General features: G+C 40.4%; 1 protein-coding gene and 1 long non-coding RNA gene across 6 annotated transcripts in view; one reads left to right on the forward strand and one right to left on the reverse strand.

The window, feature by feature from the left end:
• The window catches only part of LOC147826312 (uncharacterized), a 28,757-nt gene extending 15,571 nt beyond the window's left edge, over window positions 1-13,186 (reverse strand). Inside the window, exons 1-2 of the long non-coding RNA XR_015439457.1 lie at window positions 12,867-13,186; window positions 12,239-12,330 (exon numbers count right to left, since the gene is read on the reverse strand). This is a non-coding gene — a long non-coding RNA (uncharacterized LOC147826312). The remainder of the gene's footprint in view (window positions 1-12,238; window positions 12,331-12,866) is intronic.
• The window catches only part of Chrm3 (cholinergic receptor muscarinic 3), a 485,994-nt gene that overhangs the window by 368,912 nt on the left and 94,845 nt on the right, over window positions 1-22,237 (forward strand). The window lies entirely within an intron of this gene.

Genomic DNA, 22,237 nt, shown 5'->3' on the forward strand with positions numbered 1-22,237 from the left:
GAGTTACACTATACACACACACATACACACACACACACACACACACACACACATATATATCTGTGGCCATGCAGAGATTAAAATTGTTGAGTCCACTGAGAGCAGATGGACATACTTAGCAAGAGAATAGGATTGAGTGCAGGAATTAAGCGAGAGCAGTGAGTGAATTAGTCAGCCAGATGCATTAGGCCTAAGAAGTAATGGCTTTCTGCATACTTGTAAGTCACATAGCTGTAAGTGTGCCACATGGGCAGGGCTTCCTCAGGAGAGGGGACATCAGAATGCCCACTTTTAGAAATGCACATGCCATAGCAAACAAATACATATCTACTTGCTGCCTCCCCTTCTAAAACACAGATGAATTTAAACTTTCATTTCCTGTAGAAGTTCAGAATAGACATCACCGGCCAGGAAAGAAGAGAAAGAAATACAGTACAGTCTCTGGCAATATTAGATGCACTACAATCATCTTTCAAGGCACAAAAATAATAAACTGTTCACAGAGGAGCCCCAAGAAGGATGTGTTCTGTTTTGAGAATAGCACCTGTCCTGACTGGATAACTTGCTCCCTGGTCAGAGAATATTCTAAATGGTTTTGACTCCCCATAAGTTTTATGGCAATAATAATGAAAATACTCATGCATATAATTTTTTATTCCAAATCAGTATTGAATTATTTCCCAAAAAAATAAAACATGAGAATTTGAGACATAATTTTCTTCAAATTTTAATTGTTAACACAATGAGAACGTAAGACTGGATACAAAAGTCTTATTTAGGTAGAAGGTTAGGAGACTTTCTAATCTTTAAAAATTCAGTTCCTTTTCATATCTTGAGAGAAAGAAAAGTACCGCAAATTCCTTAATACATCATTGTAAATAATTATTCTTCTGGCCTTTTTATTAGTTTGTTTTAGTTTGTAGGTTTAGGCAAGAATAATGTTTATAGACTGGTACAACCTAAAAAATGGTCACCTTGTTTAAAAGTGACCCACCATTTAGAGATCATCATTATTTTGGCAGTAAACAGCTAAACTTTCCTCTTAGAGTATGGGCAATACGCCCATAAATAGGAATTCTGCAGGGGCTGAGAAGTGGGGAGGGGCTTGATTCCACAAGAAGAGAGGTCTTGGAGAACTGAATGGAAAAACTTGCCTCTGTTTAGCATGAATGAGCCTTGGATTTAAATAACATTCTCAAGCTAGATAAATAATTTTTCTCTGGCATCTGTTCTGCATTAAAATATTCAAGTGAAATGTTTTCTGCCTTTCTTCACTTCTTCTTTGATCTTTACATTCCCTGTTGAGTTTCAGTTCATAAGCCTCATCAAATAAGAAGTCTAATTTATACCTTTTAGTACAAATAAGCAAGGTAACTTTGCTGTAAGACATTGAGAGTACATGTAATCAATTCATTTTATCTCCACACGCACATATCTCAAAACACTAGAATAATAAGAAGAATTACTGCTTGGTGACTGCACCATGACTGATTATAATTATCTCATTATTCTTTTTTCAAACTGTTCTGCTATGAATATGCATTATTGATATAAAAAGTCTTTAAAAAGAAAACATATGCCAAAATTCCTTTGAATTCTTTATCAGTAATCATCCACCTGTTTCCCTTGTGAGAAACTTACCTGACCCACATCTGAATATCCCAAAGTCTGAATGCACTCAGGCTCCTGTGAAATGTCCCTTCTCATGGAGAAAAGCTAGCCTTACTGCAAGCCCCCAGGCATGCCTACATCCATGACATGCCGCAGTTGAAGTCACATGATCAGAAAGGAATTGCTATTCTGTTGTGTTTCTCCTCCTCTGTGACCTTCAGGTAAGGTAAATTATTGCATCCCTGATATCACTCAATAAAATGTTAGGTTATGTTGTGGGCAGGATCAATCTGAGCAGAGAAGATAGGAGTTCGTGATAGGTATTTGAACAAAGGAAACAAATAGAATTTTCCCTAGAATTGTGCTAGGGTAAGGAGACAACCTCATGCTGCCTTAAATATATGCTTTGTGAACTATTTTCTCTCCTTACAGGCAGTCTTTTCTAGTTATCATGATAGATCAAACCTAATAAACAAGAGAAACTCTGATGTGTCACTTTGAAATTGCTCAGTGATGGTCTTTACCATCTCTGTAAAGCTGATAAATTACATGTGGCAAGACAGGTATCCTTCCTGTCCTACATACTAAAGGTAGATCAAGAGAGAAAAAGACAAGGTGGGTTAGTGATTCTATCCTTAATCTTCATACCTGGAAACTATATCGTGGCTTTCCAGATAATTGGCCAATTAGTAACATCTTGTCACATCCCCAGATAAGTGTTTAATGTTGATCTTTACAAAGAGGAAAGGTAAAGTTCAGGAGTTGATGTTTACCTCACTCTCATTAAGGTCTGTGCTAGGATTCTAGGACTTGAACATTTGTGTTTTCACCAAATGTCTTAGAAATATTAACTTCTGGACCCGTAGTATTCCGGCTATGAAACTAGTATTTGCAGCTCACTCTGCCTTTCTCTCCTCCCCAGGGTAAATTTTCTGCCCCTTGTTTTTTTGTTGTTGTTTGTTTTGGGAGTGGGGTTGTTTGTTTCCTGCTTGCTTTACCAGTGGCTCCTTTGCCTTTTCAGTAGAGCTGGTTGGCCCCATGAGAAGATTTGCCTCTGTACCTGGGCTGTAGATCTTTGCAGTAAAGAGCGGGTAGCAGGTCAAATCTGCTACACAATGGAGCAGGTACACATAGCCACTTCAGTTTTGATCTCAGGACTGGTATGAGACATGGGGAATGTGGCTATTGTTACTCTTGTGCTCATCTGCCCGTGCCAAGCCATGAGCTTGGGGTACTCAAGTTGATCTGTGCATGGCAGCTGCCAGTGTGAATGACTGTTCTTCTGTGTATCACTTTTCCGTCCCTGGGGCTGTGATAAAATGCTAGCTGGGATATAATCCTACCAAAAAAGGATGATGGGTGCTGCCTTGGATGCCCAGGCAATTAAAGCAGTACCAGAGTAGTCGAAGGCATGCTTTGCACCCTGCTGTAGTTCTGTTGCAGAAAGATCCCACAGGCACATGAGGGCTAAATTCATAGCCTATAGCTTCCTCATATTGAAGGGGACTGCTCTGTGTGTGTTTCAATGGGGATGGCGAAGCTAGCTAAGGGCTTGTCACTTCTTGCCATTGATGAAAGAAAAGCCTCTTCCAGAAACACATATCACCCGATCTTTGAAGGGGTACTGGGAAAGGGGAGGATTTCAAATCATGTAAATATGAGGATTCCAGAATTTAAACCTATTGCCACTTATTCCAAATGTTTTTCCTCTGAGATTTACTGGATTTCATTTTCCATTAGCCATCATTGAGGGCTGAATGACAAATACTAAATTTCATAGCAATTACAATTATGTATTATCAGTAACCATGTTCAAAGGCACCTTGATTATTTGTCAGTGAGAGATAACAAATGTGGTTGGGCCACTAAGCTGTGATTAAACTCTGCCACCTGTTTGTCAGCCTTTGAGTCTAAGGGAAGTGGTTGGCCTCATGTGACCATTCACACACTGGGTTATGTCATGGTAATGTCTCTGAAAATGGCCATCTGTAAGGAAAAAGTTCACTGCCAGCCACCTGTACCTATGTGTGGTTCCACCTGAGCCACAGCTTCCAAAGGCATCCTTAGAATCACGGTAAGTTTTGCTTCTCAGAGCACAGCATCATGCTCCTGTTGTGTATACTCATAAAAAGCTAAATATATATGCATCAATTAAAAGTCCCCTTCCTTTTGGGACGTGAGATTACTCTGATGGTAAAAGCTGCCCTGACTCACAGTCTGGATAGCATTGCAAAGTATCATTGTGAATGCTCTGTTGTGGCCTGGGAGCAGACCAATGCCGCATTGAGGGCCTGGCCTTCTGTGTCTCCTAGACAGTGCATAATTAGATTTATTTTACCACTTATTATGTGGCAGCTCAGTTGGCACCAGATGGCATGCTGACATGCAAGACCACTGTCCCCCATTCAGGCCATCCAAGACTGCTGTGAAAATTATCTCCTTGCCAGCCATTTTGATCTTGTCACTCCCACACTGAAAGCTGCCTGCTCACGTTTGCTGAAGCCCTTCTGGCTGGCAGCAGCCTCCTCCCCCTGGATGCTACAGTTCAGCCCTCCCCAAGCCACAAATTCTCTCCTGATCTGTCCCTCCTTGGCTTCAGCCTAACAAAGCTATTCTCAAACTCCTTCCACACAGTCTGACTCTGTTGACACCTTGCTGTCTGTAGGAGAGTCTGCCAAAAGAGAGTGAGGATGTTTATAAACCAGAGCCTCTACCTAGCACATGCTAGTTCAGTGGGCCGCCAGACCTTCAGAAGTTAGAACAGGATGCACTGTAATGGCACTTTCAAGATGACTGGTGTTTTGCCTATTGTATGGGACTATCAAGCTGCTGAATGTCAAGTCTGTCCCAAAGCAGTTCGTATGGGAGAACACTACCATATTATTTTAAGCATGGTTTAAGCATGTGTTAAAGCCATTTAAAAACAAATGAGATCATTTATAGCAGCAAAAAGAGCCATACTATGAGATAATTAAAAGGATGGATGGATTTTGCAAGTAAGGAACATGCAACAAAAGGCACAGGCCAGTTTTAATTCACATATGAATTTATTCACTGGTTTAACAAAAATATATCAGAAGCTGATCTTTTTTGGATGATTATTTTTATCACTGGATTTCAAAAACTTAAAATATGGCCCCTCTCTTCCAACAGTAAAAAAAAAAAATAAGCTGTTGGTTCCAGGAAAGAAGGGCTTATAAAATACAGCAAGGATGTAAACCATAGTGGGGGGACGTTACACCACTTTAAGCCATTTTACTTTAGAAAGACTACTTCTTTTAAACACTGTACTACTTGAAATTCATGGTTCATACCAAAAATAATTGGGGGGGCATTTTATAAGAATACTAGGGGCTGGGGATTTAGCTCAGTGGTTCTGCCACCTGCCTCGAAAGCACAAGGACCCAAGTTCGATCCCCGGTACCAAAAAAAAAAAAAAAAAAGAATGCTCATCTCCCTACCTTTGTGTCTGTACTATTTCTCTGTCTTAGATCTTTGGATATCTAGTGTGTATGGAGTACACAAGGCTACATGTTTGAGTCTGAAACCATGGCTGCCACCTCAGCATACAGAGCCTTTGCTCAATCCAAGGAGCAAAGCATGACTTCATTTCAATCAAGTATGAGTTGGCTGACTGCTACCATCCTGGGGAAGGGTTTCTGTCCCCTACAGTGGAGTCTTGCTATAATCTAGTATCTAATTGTGTGAAAACCATCACTTCTCATAGAGGAAATGTGGTCTAGTCCTTCCACTAGGGTGAAATGCCAGCAGTGGATAGGGAGTCAAATGCTGTGAGTAATCTCTGAGACGTGGGAGCCCAGGTCCCACTGAGGCACACCCAGAACTGATGGCAAAACTTGGGAGAATTCTCTGAAGCTTAAACACTTTTTTCTTTTTTGGTTACTGGGGATCGAGCTCAGGACCTTACGCTTTTGAGGCAGGCGGCGGAACCACTGAGCTAAGTCCAAGATGGCTTGATTTTTAAAGATTCTACTTACAGTAATTGCATATAAAAGTCTGTGAAAGGGTGACTTAGCTAGCAGCTAAGTTGAAACTTTTGAAGTTGAAAAAAACTATTTTCAGTCACATGGCCACAACGAGCAAACAATAAATCCATCATGTAAATAAATATAATAATATAGCCACCATGGATTGCTACCTACCTGATCTGCTCAGTTTCTAATCCTATAACCGTAAAGTACAAAGTCTTTTATTTTACAGATAAGGCACAAGGCTCATAGTGGTTAAGTTCCAGTGGTACGTAGGTGGGAAATAACAAAAACCATATTCAAATGTATCTGTCTGCAGAGCCTGCATTCTTTCCATTACGGTGCCATTTCCTGAAGAGTCCCTGCAGACAACCAGGAGAACTTTATTTTAATAAAAGATGTCTACTATGTTCTGTGTTTTGTGATATATATATTATATATTAATTAGTATACATACATATATTAATTAATATATATCTCAGAATATTACTGGCTCTAAGAAGTAAAACTCATGCTTTACAAAAAGAAGACCAAAACTGATTTGAATCACTGAGCACTTCAAACATTTGCTTGACCAAACACTTGTTTTAACATGAACTAATTTTATTAAATACTCATCTTTGTCGTCTGCCTCAAGGAATACCTATCTTCTACTTTTGAATCCTGTCTGAAATGGAGAAGAGGGCTTGGGAAATCCCAACAAAATGAAGAAGCAGTGGCCATCAGATTTTCACTTGTAACCAGTCTTACGATTGCCAAGAGGAAGTTATTAACTTGCTTTAAAAACATCAATAAGAGAACATTCTCAGAAGATGAATTTGGGATAAATGTTTAGCTAACTCCAAATGTAAGGGACAGATTATAATCTTTTCAAGTCAAATAGTTATTTCAAAGAAAGAAGTTTAGTGTGAGTTCTCTTGCTCTCTCTTCTCTTCTTCTCCCCCCAGAATCATAGTGTTCAGTGCATTCCTCAGCAGATCCAGCCTGCTCTGCTCACAGCATGGGCTGCTTTTGCTCTTAGTCACACACAAGAGAAAAGGTTGTGAGTCACATCAAAGCTGCCTGGGGCTGGAGATGAGTATAATGTACATTTCAGAGACACGAAGAGCTTCCTCTTCCTCCCAAGCCCCCACCTCAGGAGGGAAGGCACCTGTTTTCTTTTTAATCTGTGTGGCTGCCAGGTGTACCTGCTGGTACCTTCAGCACAATGGATGCCTATGAGATCACCTTCATCACTGACTCAATCTCCGTGTCATGAAGCAAGTGATTAGCAGACGCACGTGTGAGAAAGTTGGTTCCCCAACATACAAAATTCCTATAAATGATGTATTGTGTTTCTATAGTTTCTGGGGTGACTCATGGTCAGTCTCCAAAGACAGGATTACAGTGCTTCCTGATTTTTCCTGTGACTGTGCCATTTGCTTTTCTTTTTGTCTTCTCTGACAGACTTGATCTTCTTATGCACTTTGGCACTCGATCATGTTATCAAAAGATAGAGACAAAGTCATTTTGACGATCAAGTTGAAAGGGACTTATGAAAAAAATTGACACTATCTGTGATTTATCCACCCTGTCCTCTGTAGTGGCACAGCAAATTAGGATGTACCCATTTTCACTCACCCAGTAAAGAAAATCTGTGACTTTGAACCAGGCCTTGAAACTCTCTTTAATTTATTTTGGGGGCATTTTAATCGAATTTATTTGTAAAATGAAGAGGTTTGCCTAATACCTTCTAAGGCCCCTTCTGCCTTATTCTGTGGTTCCATATGATATGCACATGTTCATATCTTCTTTTGAATGGCATTATGCTGATCTTGGAAGTCATAATAATTGAAACCAAGAATATAGTATGATCCTTCTGAAAACTTACATCTCTCCAAAAAAAAAAAAAAGAGAGAGAAACCTCATTTGAAGAGATAAAAGTAGTGGACTCGTAGACCTGAACACAGAGAAAATACCTGATTGTGGGTGGGCAGTCTAATTTGGCCTCCAGGTGGAGGAGTGGGGGAGGCGGGGAGGAGTTCCTCTCAGAGCTCTGGGTGCTGGGCTGACACTCCACCCTAGGTCCCTCCTTGTGTGTCTTTGTACTCTGAACTGGTGCTCTCCAAATGAATCTTGTGCAGCCACAGTGCATCACCAACATCCTTCAGCACTTTTATCTCAGTGACATGAAATGGTATCGGTGGGTCATTGTAGTTTATCAAATATCAATATATTTCAGTCTGGTTTGTCTTATTTTATTGGTTAGTTGGTTCATTGAGGGCTTTTGCTGAAACTTTTTCATTCAGAGGAGAAAAAAAAACAAGAATAAGATTCCCTGTCCACTTACAGCCCTCCCTCCTCCACCCTCCTCCCTACGTCACCGTTCAGAGGATTCACCGTGAGCTGCTGTCTAGATGGTCATGCAGCAGGCAGAGCTGCAGAGAAGGCAGCGTCACAAGGTTGATGTCTGCAGCTGCCCTTTCCATGACGCTGAGTCAGACCTTGGGAATGTGTTTGTGTCTTGCTTCAAAGAGTTGGTCTTTCCTAATACAGTCTCACTCTACTACTCCAGCCGCATTGCACCTTTTTTTCTTTTTCTTTATTTTTAATCCATATAATACTGTTTTCTTTAGAAGCTATATTAATATCATCTGAGCATTTCCTTACTAATCCCCACAGAGTCCGTAAGTCAAGTAAATATTAAACAGCATGGCTTAAAACAAGGGAGACTGAGGAGCGAAGGGATTCAGTCAATCCCAGGCCTCCAGATATGAAGCTCAGAACTCTTCTCCTAGCCTATTGGTCCTTCTCCTGATTCAAAAAGTGCTGAGCAAGGATTTCTTCAGGAAGCCACCAGGTGACATAATCTAGTGGTCAAGAGTAGGCAGATGAAACCTCCTGGGCTCAACCCTGCCTGAGCTCTTAAATTGGCTGTGTAATCTCAGAAATTACATCCATCCTCTCTGAGCCTCAATCTTCATGCATAAACTGGGGCTGATACTAGTGCCTACTTCACAAAGCACACAAGAGGCACAGGGAGCTATGGACACCAAAAGTGTTGCCCAGCATTTCAATGTAAATGGTGCACCTATGGGTCTGCTATGCCCATCATCCTCTCCACAGGAACAGGAATGCCTACCACTTAGTATAGCTGCTCTTTGGGACAGTAAGACCAGGCTCTTAAGGCTCCAAGGCTATCAGGGAGCCTCAGAAACCCAGAGTTTTTCTGAGATTCTCCTGTGCAATCTGAAGATGTGTTTCAATGCAAGCCAGCTTTTCCTCTGAGGACCCTTTGAGTAGTCACAGGCAGAACCATCTTCCTCTGGGTCCTGCTCCTACCCCATCCAGGGTTTCTCCCTCCATCAATTTGCTGTGAGTCACATTTCCATACTAATTTACCCTAAACCAGATGAATTTTCAAGGCAGAATCTAGCCCCACTGAGATCGCCCTAGGCCAGAGCTCTCCTTAGTCCTTGGCATGTCCTGCTGTCTCTCAAAAGTGTGTGAAACCTTCCATGGCTGCTTGACTGTTGGTGCCTTTGGTTTCCTCTGCCTTTAGCCTTGACTTTCCACCACAACCTTTCAGATGATGCCTCCACCTCAATGCAGTACCCACCTTTCCTCCCCCAATACCCACTGTGCCCACCACACAAGTGCGCACACACACACACACACACACACACACACACACACACACCCCTAAGCTCAGGTCTTCCTTCCCTGACTCAGAAAACTGTGATTCAGCCCAGTGATGAGCTCCTACATTACTGTTCACCTTCCCCAATTCTCACCCCCATTCAAAAGCCACTCACTTTAGAAAAATTACTTTCTTTTTCTGAGACTGTCCCCACATCTTTAAGACAGAGAAAATAAAGCCTGTTTTACCTGGAAATTTTGAGAATTACATGAGCTCATATTGTACATTGTATTTGGCACATTTTCATAGACTGCTTATGCTGCCACAACAATATACCACAGACTGAGTAGCTCCAGCAATGGACATTTATTTCCAACCATTCCAAAGGCTGGAAGTCCAAGATCAAGGTGCCAGCATAGTTGGCTTCTGTTGCAGGCTCTCTTCCCAATTTGTGGATGGCATCTTCTTGCTATGTCCTCACATGGCCTACTTTCTATCTTTGATATCTCTTCCATTTCTTATAAGGACACTAATCCTACTGGATTAAGGCCCCACCCTTGGGACCTCATTTAACCTTAATTTCCCTAAAGATAATTTGGAGATACAGTCACATTGTGGCAGGAGGGGTTAAGGTTTCAACCTGTAGAATCCAGTCCATAATACATATCACAGGGGCGCAGAGAGTGACATTTGCTCTCACCTTTCCTATGCCCTTCCTACAGTCTGGGTGGATCTTGATTAAATCACATGCATGTGTCTGTCTTATCCTGGGTCCTTCCTGCCCCCTCCACTGCAGCCCACTAACTAACTAACTTCCTGCCCTCCTTCACTGCAGCCTTGCTTCATACATGGGCCCAGCCCCTGACCAACACAGTCCTGTGTGCTCTGAGAGCATGCCCGGTCCTAGTGGTCCCTGCTTCCATAAGAAAAGACAAAACAACAACAAATATAGTTTAAAGAACTAATCAGCAATTTGCAATTCTATAAAAATAAAATGGTGTTTTGCTAAGCTGAGCAGGAGGGACTGGCTTTGTAGGCAGAAACGACTAAAGAAATCAAGCACAGAACAAGAAATAGATTGGTGTTTTCAAAACACTTGTTCACAGGGGGGCATCTATATCACAGGTAAACTGCATAGGTAAACTGTCCCTTCTGACTGGTGGTTGATGAAAATTGGCCCATTTGAAAGCTTGATTGATTACATAGTGCTTAGGTTGGGTGATTCATTCTGGTTTGATCTCGTCCTCTGGGACATAGGCAGGAGCTCAATGGCTTCCCATAGCACTTACTTAACATGCATGCACCTTTCCTAACCTCAGCTCCTTGCCACTCAGCCAAACTTGCTGGGTTGGGGCCCCTGGCCAAGCAAAAGGAGCTATGCTCCTTAGAGGTTCAGCTTTTCCCTACTTGTACCCCTATCCTTCCCCTATCCAATGTTAACGCCAAATAAATGAGGCTTGGTGCCAAACCACAGTCACAGAGGTATATTTTAGGTTCCCTTCTATATTAGTCAGCTTTGTGTCATTGTAACAAAATATCTGAAAAACCAATTTAAAGGAAGAAAGGTTTGTTTTGGCTCATGGTTTCAGAAGGTTTAGTCTGTAGTTAGCTGGCTCCCTTGTTTCTAGACTCTTGGTAAGGCAGAATCATCAAGGCAGAAGGGCATGGAGAAAGAAAGCTGCTCAGAAAGTAGAATGACAGAGAAAGAACCAGAAAGGAAGGGGCCAGGAACAAAACATAGTCCTCAAAGTCATGCCCTCATGACCTACCCTCTCCAACTATGCTCCACCTTCTCAGTTTCTATCACCTCCCAAAAGTACCATCAAATTGTAATCTCATTGATAGATTGATCCATTGATGAAATTAGAGCCTTCATGATCCTGTCACCTTCCAAATGTCCTACCTCTGAAACATGAGAATGTGGGGGCCATATCTAAACCATAAAACCTTCCAAGAGATTCCTACTCAAGCAGATTCATCCATGTACATGAAGGGTTAGGTCAACATTTTCACATTTTGGTGTGTCCAGTATTTCTAGAGATTAGATATCATCTTGGGGCTTTTCACCCCTTTTGGAAAAAAATATGAATCTTCAGTCCTTCCATGCTCAGCCTGTACTGAATCTCAGTTTTCTATTGCTGCCTAAGAAAAATAGCTAAAGGTGTTGAGCTGCATACATATTTAAATAATTGGGGAAATTTGGTTGGGAAGTTCAATAAATGTTTAAAAGCTTGTAAGAAATGATTAACAGAAATATTAGGGAATGACATAAGATGGCTATGAGAAGTGTTTTCTGTGCTGAACTGTTCATTGAAGAAGTCCATGTGATAAGAATATCAGTCAGGCCCTGTTCTCAGGAGCTTAGACATATACAGGCTTGTTAAATCAAAGTAGGTTCACTGTGAATGTGTTGTTTGCCAAGAGGCTTAAAGTACTATGCATACTAGAGGTGCTTTTGACCTTTTCTACTTCTGATTTTCATAGAAGAAGGTGTGTGACTGATCAGGAATCCCTACTTCCCTCCCACCCCAGTCACTGACCTCTTTGCAGCACTGCCCAGCTTATGGCTTTACTGATGTCTAGACTGTCTTATCTCAAAGCTGTGTGGAGACCAGTGCTACCCTGGGCTTGCTGGGCTATGAGAACATGGGATAAAGTGCACCTTCCGTGTAGTGTATGAATGAGACTTCACTGGGAAATTCTCACAACCCTTTTCTGAACTGCTGAGCTTAAAAGAACCATAGGCAAGAAGATGACAACAAAACAAGTGGTCAAAAATTGTGCTCATGGTGTCCTTTGTTCCAGAAAAAAATGGGACTTCTTCATTTTCATTAATATTATCCAGAAAATGGCCAAATAAAAATGATAGTATTTGGATTTATATATTCACTATAGACTCACCCAGTGAGAGCATTGAGTGAGATTTCTTTTCTCTCCCTTCTCATTTTCCTCTTACATTGACAAATGGAGAGCAGACTGTGAGAGTCCTAAGATCTCATGATTTATGTTGGTTCCTTACCATCCTGTAATGTGCCTCAGGATCATCCAAAGAAAACAGCAATAAAAGGATCTACTTGTTCTGACTTGGTGGATTCAGTAGCATCCTAAAAACTAGAAGAAAGCATTTATTGTTCAGTTGTTTCCAAAATTCAAAACCCCTTACTAACTTTATGGTGCTTCAATCTTCCAGGATAAAGTGAACCAACATTTTTCAATGGCATTGTTCTACTGGTCCCCAACTTACAATGATTTGACTCACAAGTTTTTTACTTTACAGTGGTAAAAAGCCATAGACATTGAATAAAAACCAAACTTCAGATTTTGAATTTTGACCTTTTCCCAGGGTTGTAAGTGATAGATAAGCAGTGTCTGTGAATTGTAGTTCCCAATCAGCCCCACAACCACGGCGGGTGGGGGGACAACCAGTAATTCTGCAGTGCACAGTGCTGCTGAGCTATGATATTTGGTAGGCTAGGTACATTAAGTACATTTTTTACCTACTATATTTTCAGCTTATAATGGGTTTATTTAACCCCATTTGTAAATCAAGGAGCTCCTGTATTTAGAATCTATAATCAAACATACAAAAACTGATCTCTGTTTGACTTGAAGGGAAAAGATGGCACTTGGGATTTCTGCCCACTTACCCTGCTGTAGCATATGGTGTGGTGCTGAGATGGCTCCTAGCAAACCAGGCAGAATGGAGTCCCTCTGTTTCCTTTACTTTGACATCATCCCTGCTCTTTAAGTGATTCTCCAGTCACATTGTCATCAGCATAGTCCCCAAACTTCTCTGGTGCACATTCTGACTTCCTGCACTCTCCAGCCTTCACAGGGGGCATGCACTACCCAGGAATAAATAGGAAACAGGAGCCAAGTAACAGGTGCCACAGAAGTCCTGTTGCCCAGACACCAGAATGAGAAACCACCTCTTGCCATGGACACCAACCCTGGATTCCTTATGGAATGCAAAGTGATTGGGTTGGAAACTACGTCACTGAGAGTTAAATTTAGCTGTAAAAGAATTTTTAAATTCCAGAATCAGAATGTAGTTTTCTAAAAATACTTTTGAGCCTTAGGAAACTAATAGAGATTAGCATTAGCAGAAGAAAGATTAGCATTAGCAGAACTATTTCTGGGTGGAAATCCAATCCACTAAATTATAATATAATTCAAAAATCATGGCACCCCAACCAACACCCTTAAACAATTCTTGCATCTCTGTAACCAACAAATGGTGCCCGTCTCTTGATTCTGAAGCTAGTATTCCTATAGTGTCTTGAAACTTGTATTCATGCTTCTTAAACCCAGTCTCAGAACCGACAAATATAAAGCTAAATTAAGTAAAATGGAAATTGAGTACAGTGAAGCAGGGATGCTTTTCTACTTTTTAAAATGGTGCATTTGTTTAGTCAGAATTCACTTAAGCACATCCAAAGATGGCATGCAGGGCTGCTAATGATTTATCTAACACAAAACTAAGCATATCGAAGAGTCATTATTCTTCATAAACCAAATCAGTACTTCTTCAAATAATTTTTATAACTAAAGAAATTACTGATGCAGATTTAAATATTTGGACTGAGACCCAGATATCAGTCAAGAACAGTAGTTTTCTGGTTACATTTAAATAAATCATCATAATCTAGTAAGCCCAGAGTGTCCTATTATCTAGCTCCACATTTACCCTAACAAGGGACCAGAAAATGTAATTTATCAATAGGAGTCAAATTTGTCTAAATGAGATACAAGAAAGAGTTGAGCATTTCGTGGAGCCTATGAAAAGCCGAGACTATTTGCAAGATTTGCATTATTACCTGAATAACATGTATACTTAGAGTAATGATGTTACAGTAGAAAAAGAAGGGATATGTATTGGGAATCAAATCCAAGAGTTGTAGTTTCCCCACAGTTATAAAGTGAAAAAGAAATAGATTAGTATACTGCCCTTCAAAGAAAATGATTAAGGTAGTATCAGGAAGATTGGTTCAGCCAGGTACTCAGGACTTTGAAACTCAAGTATGACAAGCCAATGGTGGGAAATTGATCAGAGTTTTACCCAACAAGATCATTATCCTATACCTAAACTAGTTGCCTCTAATATTTGTACAGTGTATTATAAATGTCAAACCACTGAATTCTACACCACCTTATCTGATGTTATGAAGATTGAATGAGGGAGGAAGATAAGGTAATATCCCTTAGGAAGCTGAGGCTTGGAGTCGAGCCTCCTTCAACTAGGAATATGAAGACCAACAGCCATATGGAATCAAAGATTCCTCTGGGACCCATATAGTCAGGCCTTCCGCTTTATACAGGGTGGTACCTGATGCTCTCAAGAAGGTTGACAAGGCAGTACTGATAAATTCCTCTAACATTAATCCAAGGAAGACACTTAGGTGGTGCCCAGGGTGAGCCTAGCTCATGCTTCTTCCTGTGCCTTCTGTTTATCCAGCAGAGCGACCATAAATCCTTTTTTGCAGCCCCCTCCCCTCTCAGCCTTAATTCAATAACATCAAGACAATATCTTATAATCAATTCTCTAAGATATGCCCGATTTGATGATTGACTAATGCATTGGGTTCATCCTTCAGAGACAACTCAGAAAATAATTAGCAACTTATGCTCAGTATCAAATAAATTATTTTTCCTATTTTTCAGTAATTTGTGTGAGATTTTCAGTTAGGAAAAGCCAGAAAAGTAGGAAACTCAAGAATATAGAGGACCCTTTTGTGATTTTTTTTTTAAGTAAAATGACAAACTCAGGGAAAAAATAGTTTTCCAAAAGGAATTGAAAACTGGCAAGCAGATAGAATGTCAAATGATGCTAAAAGAGTGACAAATGCAGTGAAGGAAACTATAACTGTGACTGTGGGTGGAATTAGATCAGACGCTGACCTTTCACAAACACCTAAAGAAAACAGCTCCCAAATAATAACTGTTAAAAGTAGCCTGCAGGGTCTCCAGTGTGCTTATGCCTATGACTCCTGGCATGTGCCATGGCCATCTGCTAGCAGGCACAGAATGCCAGGCTTCAGTGGTGCCCTCAGCCCCACTGGCAACAAGCCATATTTCACTCCAATTCTTCATGCCATTGTATAACACGTCTTTGTTCTCAGATATATGCCTTTGTTTTACATCCTGACTCTAGACTAGAAAAACTTTATCATTTTATCACCAAATATCCCATGCTGGTGATTAGATACTGCAGAGAATAATGATCAGCAAATATATTAACCATTTTCTGTTTAGGACTAAAGATCATACGATATAGATTCAGGGCTTTCACTGAGGCATCTCAGTATGGATGCATAGACTAAGCTTCCTTCCATTGCTTACAGCACAAACCTATCAAATCCCAACTGGATGTGGTATAGCACATCTGTGATCCCAGCACTCTGAGAACTGAGGCAAACAGATTTCAAGTCTGAGCCCAGCCTGGGCAACTTAGTCACTTAACAAGACCTTGTCTCAAAAATAAAAAAGGGCTGAGGACACAGTTCAGAGCTCCCTGGGTTCAATCCCCAGTATCAGAAAACATCCAAAAAGACTGTCTAACCCTGTGTTCAATTGTTCAATTCTTGTACAATGTCAATAGAATTCCATAAATCGCTAGCATATGATTGCAAAGTTAGGTGAAAATGATAAAAATTGTTTGTAGATAAGCAGAAGATAACGAATGTATTGATTCTTTTTCTCTGAAAGGGATAAAGACAGTCTAAGAAAACACAATTAGCATACACACTAATTAGGATCATGTTTGTGTTTCCATATAGTTGGAATTGTGAGTGTCATAATGACAACACTGACTGCAAGTGAGCCTGGTAAAAGTATGAATTAAGATCATATCCAGGACAGAGAAAAAGAAATTAACACTTGTTAAAACACTCACCAATTATAAGATGATAAAGTAACTTAGGACAAACTAACACATTTTGATATTGACAATAGATGTAAACAAAATCCTAACAAAAGAGTTCTAGGTTTTTGTCTGAATTTCTTCCTTCCCACTGTACAAATTTGAGCTCTAGTACACTTGTTATTTTTTATGCCTATGCTAGTCAGGCCTAATTCCTGCAAAGAAAACCTATAACCCCAGCATTCTAAACATGAGCCCATCTTTATTGGTACCAATCATCCTTTGCAGTTCACTTGTGCGTTTAAGGTATGTTTACTGAACACCCCAGTGCAAGCATGGGGATCCACTGTCAGGGATCTTTAGCTGGAGGCTAAAGCAAACCTGGAAAATGTCCAGGCCTCTGCAGTTTTGAGACAATCAAATGTTTGAGACAATCACAGTTTCTTCATTGTTGTGATTGCTTTACAGAAACGTTAAAATCATAGTCTTTAATGTTTTATATCAATCAAGTAGACTGTCCTCATTTATTCTCACCAGTACTGTCTCTTCAAGCCTGGAAAGTGTCCCATGCCCGCCTCCACTCTCCACATCGCTCATTTCTCAACTTATATGCTTATTCTGTGCAGAATATAAATAGGCCAAGTGCCCTCCCTCTGTCTCACTTTCAGATCTTATCTCTTGTCACCTTGAAGATGCCACTCAACAATTCCCTCTTCTTGCATGTTCTCATCTGGCTTCAGTGCTTCCCACAAGGCTCTTAGCAATTGTGTACAGCTGTAAATTTTCATGGTGTATTATTTTACTGTCCTTCTGTTCTTTGAGCCTTTAAAATTATTCATACTCGAAAAGATTCCTATACACTCATCTTCATAGCAACATTACTTACAGTGGCCAAAAAGTGGAAGTGGAAACCACCTAAGTATCCATGGATGGCTACATAACAAAGTGTGGTATTCATGTTCAATGAGATATTCTTCAGCTTTAAAAAGGAAGGAAATTCTGACACATGCTATAATCTGAATGAACTTTGAGAACATTATGTTAAAATAAAACAAGCCAAATACTGGATGATTCCACTTATATGAGGTACCTAGTGTAGTCATGGCCATAGAAACAGAAAGTTGAATGGTGGTTGCCAGGAACTAGAGAGTAGAGAGGTGTGGCATTGATTGTTTAATGAGTAGGGAGTTTCAGTTTTGCAAGATGAAAAGAATTCTGTAGGTGGATGGTAGGGATACTTGTGCAATAATGTGAATGTGCATACTTAAGCATGATTACCATGGTAAATTTCATGTCCTATGTATTTTATCATTTTTTAAAGTGTTGTTTAATATTTTCTCATTGCTTTGCCCTATTCTGCTGTAAGGAATTTGAGGAACCCTGCCTTTCGTCTCTGACCTCATTTCTCTGGTGGTAGCCATAGTCTTGGTTAAACCAGTATCATTGTAGCCTATTATTTTAAGGGCAGACCTGTGGCCAAAAACAAAAGAAGCAAAAATTGCTTCAGTCTTCAGGACTGGAAAGCTGAAAAGCAAATGAAGAAAAATAATCAGTAGGAATGTTATAGGATACATAAGCAGGGCATTGTGTTAAATAGGGTTTTTTGATAAAGGGTGGAAGCAAGCATGATCATGCATGATAGAAACTTATGAGTAATATAAGGAAAGGGGTTGAAATAAGATGGAAGAAAGGACATCACTCTACTGGGGGAAAATGAAAGAAAATATTTCTATAATCGAGGAAAGACACAACCCCACCAAAATAATAATAACAAATTTCTTTCGAGGCCAACACCAAACATAAGTTGCAGAGCTAGCCTGCGGTGGGACTCACAAGTCTTATTGGCAATACATGTGAGGAGACAAAAAAGCAACATATGGAGAAATACAAAAATATACTCCCTAGAGATGCTGCCTCTTCAGATGTCAAGAAAAACCTGGATGTAGTGCAGCAAGAGTGGCACACTGCAAAGTTACAAATTCAAGGCCACCCACAGAATCAAATGTTAAAGCTTAGACAACTTATTACTGAAATAGTTCCTTTCCTTTATGGCTTCAGTAGAAGACCCCAGGGAATATAAAAGGACAACTTGAATCACATTCCCTGATACTTACTGATTCCACCATTAAAATTGGAATTTAAAATGGGAGAAGGATCCAACTCCTTGCCCAGTGAGATATTCCTGGTTTCCATTTCCGCAGGGAGAGCTGGTCTCTTGGGCAGCCGGTATCTGGTCCGTTCCTCTATCCTATGCCTAGATTATCATGACAACAAAGATTAAGTCAGTACTTCATATGTTTGTTCCTTGACTAGATACTTGACATGTCGTAGGTACACAAGAAGTGTATTTTAAAAAGATGACTAGAGAGTGGACACACTGCCCTTTGTATCCTAGCTCCATGTCTTATTAGCTGTGTGATCTTCATTGGATAACTTAACTCTATGTATCTCAGTTTTCTGATTGGTAAATTGGTGACAATTATAGTTCCTCCCTCAGAGGCTTTTTGCACATTAAATGACTTAGGATGGGTAAAAGTTATCGACCAATGTCTGGAAATAGTACATCTCAGTACACATTTCCTATTACTCATTTTTGCTAAGTGATTGGATAAATCTTGTTACTATCCTATATTTCTCCATACACAGAGAATAAAAATATTCTTTAAAATACAAATTTAACCCACTAAAAGAAAACCAGGGACTGGGGATTTAGCCCAGTGGTACTACACCTGCCTCCCAAGTGCAAGGTCCTGAGTTTGATCCCCTGGTACCAAGAAAAACAACATCTTCACCACCTTAATAGTAAGACTTCAACTACTCATAAATTTGAGGCAGTAAGTCATATTGAACAGCAAAGGTTTTTACAGTACACAAGCATTAAATATTTAGGATACTTTTATTGTGCTTTAAATCAAAAATCATTATAAAGTACACCAGGTAATTCTTCACATTCTTTTTAATAATATATGAGAGAGAGTTTAGTTTTTTCTTCATCTTTCAGATTCACTTCTGTGATCATAAGTTATTCATCCCTCATTCCACGTATTTTTATTGACACCATTTTTGCATGTGGAGTCTGCATGGGACAGCAGAGAGGGCATATGGACAGAGGGCAGAAGGCAGGGGTCAGGGGGCCATGAGAGAGGATTGCAAAGGTACCTGGGAGCTATAATGTGCACTAGACTTACTCTGAGTAAGTGGAAAAGTATCGCAGGGATTTTATGCTGAGGAGCAGTAGGTCTGGTGTGTGTTGAGAAGTGCCCTGTGACCACTGTGTGTTTAGTGGGTATTTAGTGGGAGGTCCGAGGTGAATAAGGTCCACCACTTAAGAAATTGCTGCTGCAGGAAATGCTCCTGCCTTGTAGTAAGATTCTGGATGCACTGCAAGTAGAGCCAAGGGGCTCAGCTGATAGGTGGGATGCACTAAGGGTGGTAGGTACTGATGTAATTCTGTGGAACATAATCATACACAATGTGCTGCAGCAGATGCACAGATATTTGCTCTCTTGAAATGTCGTTGATGTCCCTGGCTTTTGCTTTTGTTGATATTTTGTTCTGTTTTCATTTATTCCTATCTCTTTGTGGTTAAAGCAAAATGAAGCTAATGGAACCCTGTAGTGAGCTGGATGGTGTAGATGTGTGTAGAACTAAGTTTTAAGTCTAATCCCAACAGAGGGATCTTGGCTTCTCTGAGCCTCCATTTCTGAGTCTCTCGTTTCCTTTAGAAAGTAAGGAAAGTCTCTGCCACCTGCCTCACAAGCACAAGGACCTGAGTTTGATCTCCAGTACTAAAAAAAAAAAAAAAAAAAATCATGGGGACCGGGGATTTAGCTCAGTGGTTCCACCACCTGCTTCACAAGTACAAGGACCCGAGTTCGATCCCCCAGGAGCATCAGTATTAGTGTTGGTCTGGTCATTGTCATTTAATTGGCTGCAGGGACTCAATGATTCTGGAAATTTTAAACTTGATTAGCTTAGTTTCCAGTAAGGTCAAGAATTAGTCTAGAAACTTTAGGGACCTAAAATACCTGCTGTTCATCACTGTATTTTATTCTCCATTTTTCAAAAGCAGGCATTTTCAGATAAATTACAGCATGCCAAACTTTGGACTCCTTCTCATACCAGCCTTACTAGAAACCATTTGATTCACACAGGCTGCAGCCTGGGAAGGACTAGACAGCAGCCCAGCAGTTGTGGATAAACCATTCTTTGGAATCAGACCAGCTCTGTCCATTACTGTGTGATCCTAGGCAAATGAATCACCCTCTCTGTGCTCTGCTTCCCCATCACTAAAATGGAGAAACAGTGGGCCTGGGATTTAGCTCAGTGGTACTGTGCCTGCCTTGCAAGTGCAAGGTCCTGAGTTTGATCCCCCATACCCAGGGGAAAAAAAATATGGGGAAACACCTCCCTCACAGCATTGCTATAAGATCAAATGAGTTAGTGTCTTACAAGCACTCAGAACCTTGTCTGACACATAAAAACACTGAATAGGAGTCCCTTATGACTATTAGTCCTTCTCCCTGATCAAATACTTTACCCACCTCTACTTTTAAAATATGTGAAAAATGCTTGATATTTCAACTTTGTGTGTCTTTTTCAGGGAATTCTAGTTAGTAGTAAAATGATATGTATGCCCTGAGGAACTCTGAGAAGTGTGCCTTTTAAAACACCATGGATTTTCAAATCAGAAAGAGCTCAGTTAATCAAGCAGTTAATCGATTGGCTCTATATATTGGGGGAAATTCTTTCAAGGCTGTATTCATACATCTGTTGAATACAAATTAAAATACATACATCTTGGGGTTGTTGTCAGGATTAAGAGATGATATATGCAAAGTGCTGGAAAATACATTTCGTTCTTTACCCCTCCACCAATTGAAAGCAATGTATGCGAAATTGCACAAGGTCCCCCAGATGCAAAAATGCAGTGTTTCTGTGAAACGCACATGGATGAAAGGACAAGGCTGACCCTGCTCGAGTGAATGAAAGGGCCCCAGATTTCCCCCATCTGTGGCTCCTCGCTCAACCACCCGCAGCCTCTCCCCATCCTGAAACAACCATATCCTTACTGGTGTTTTCTCAGTTGTAATTTCAGAACATTTAGTACAAATAGGCTGGGTTGGTAGAAAATTTCCCTGTTCATTTTATAAGGAGATTTTCAAAATCATCCTTTATTTTGTTTAGAATTTTTTATATAATGTGGGCTTTATATTTTTTAAAGCACATTTAAGAAGTGACAGTGCTATTGAGTCCTTCTCTATTTATTGCTTCATACTAGCAAAGGTAAGAGCACCAGCCAGGGAGTTGGATGGGGAAGGGGGGACCAAGCCCATATCAGCCTTACTCTCCCACAGGCTCTGCACAGGGGCCCAATGGAGCAGCAGAGGAGTGGCATGCTGGGAGTCTCTGAAGCTCCCTCTTTTCCCAAAGCTTTCCCCCACCAAATGCTTTGTCAATACCCTCTTGATCCACTGAGAAAATACACTCTCAGAGTACTGGAGAAAACCATTTTTCTTTGTCCATTTTGTTTTAAACTATGTTTCTATTCCCTGACCCTAAACTAGTAAATGTCCTAGCCATTTTAACAGACAGAAGTAGAAAAAAAGAGAACTCATCCTCCACAAGTTGGTCTGCAGTTACAGAAAGAATCAGAGACTAATGGAACTGTTGAGAGTCTTCAAATCTTAGAATATCTAGGGATAATTTAGAATTTCAAAGTTAACCTGGCAAATGTACATTCTCTGCAAACTAATCAGAAATTCAGCTGCCAGTGTGAGGCCTGGAGGGGCCTGTCCAGACAGGTACTAACTGTGGAGCCCTGGGGGGTCTTGTGGCAGCAGCATTCTAGAACAGAATTCCTGACAAGCTGGGGTAATGAACTCAGGTATTATATAGAATAAAGGCAATGTTTTTATCCTTCATCCAGTAATCCTTTTAAAGCAGTAATAATTTTTTTTCCTTCTAGAAGCATCCTGCCCAAAAGGCAAAGAGGCATTAACATTGTTTTTGTGATCTGCTTTCTCTAGATATTTGCTGAAAGAATATCATACTTTTGCCTTAGCTGTCTTGTCACTTTTTGCTTATGACCTTTGTGTAAATGAGGAAAATTCCTTGTGGTCTGGGTTCAAATCTGTCACTGAATGTTTCATAGTAGAA

Source organism: Heterocephalus glaber, unplaced genomic scaffold (genome assembly GCF_053883595.1).
Source record: "Heterocephalus glaber isolate CG9 unplaced genomic scaffold, H.glaber_assembly_v1.0 deba00001472, whole genome shotgun sequence".
Classification (NCBI taxonomy): domain Eukaryota; kingdom Metazoa; phylum Chordata; class Mammalia; order Rodentia; family Bathyergidae; genus Heterocephalus; species Heterocephalus glaber.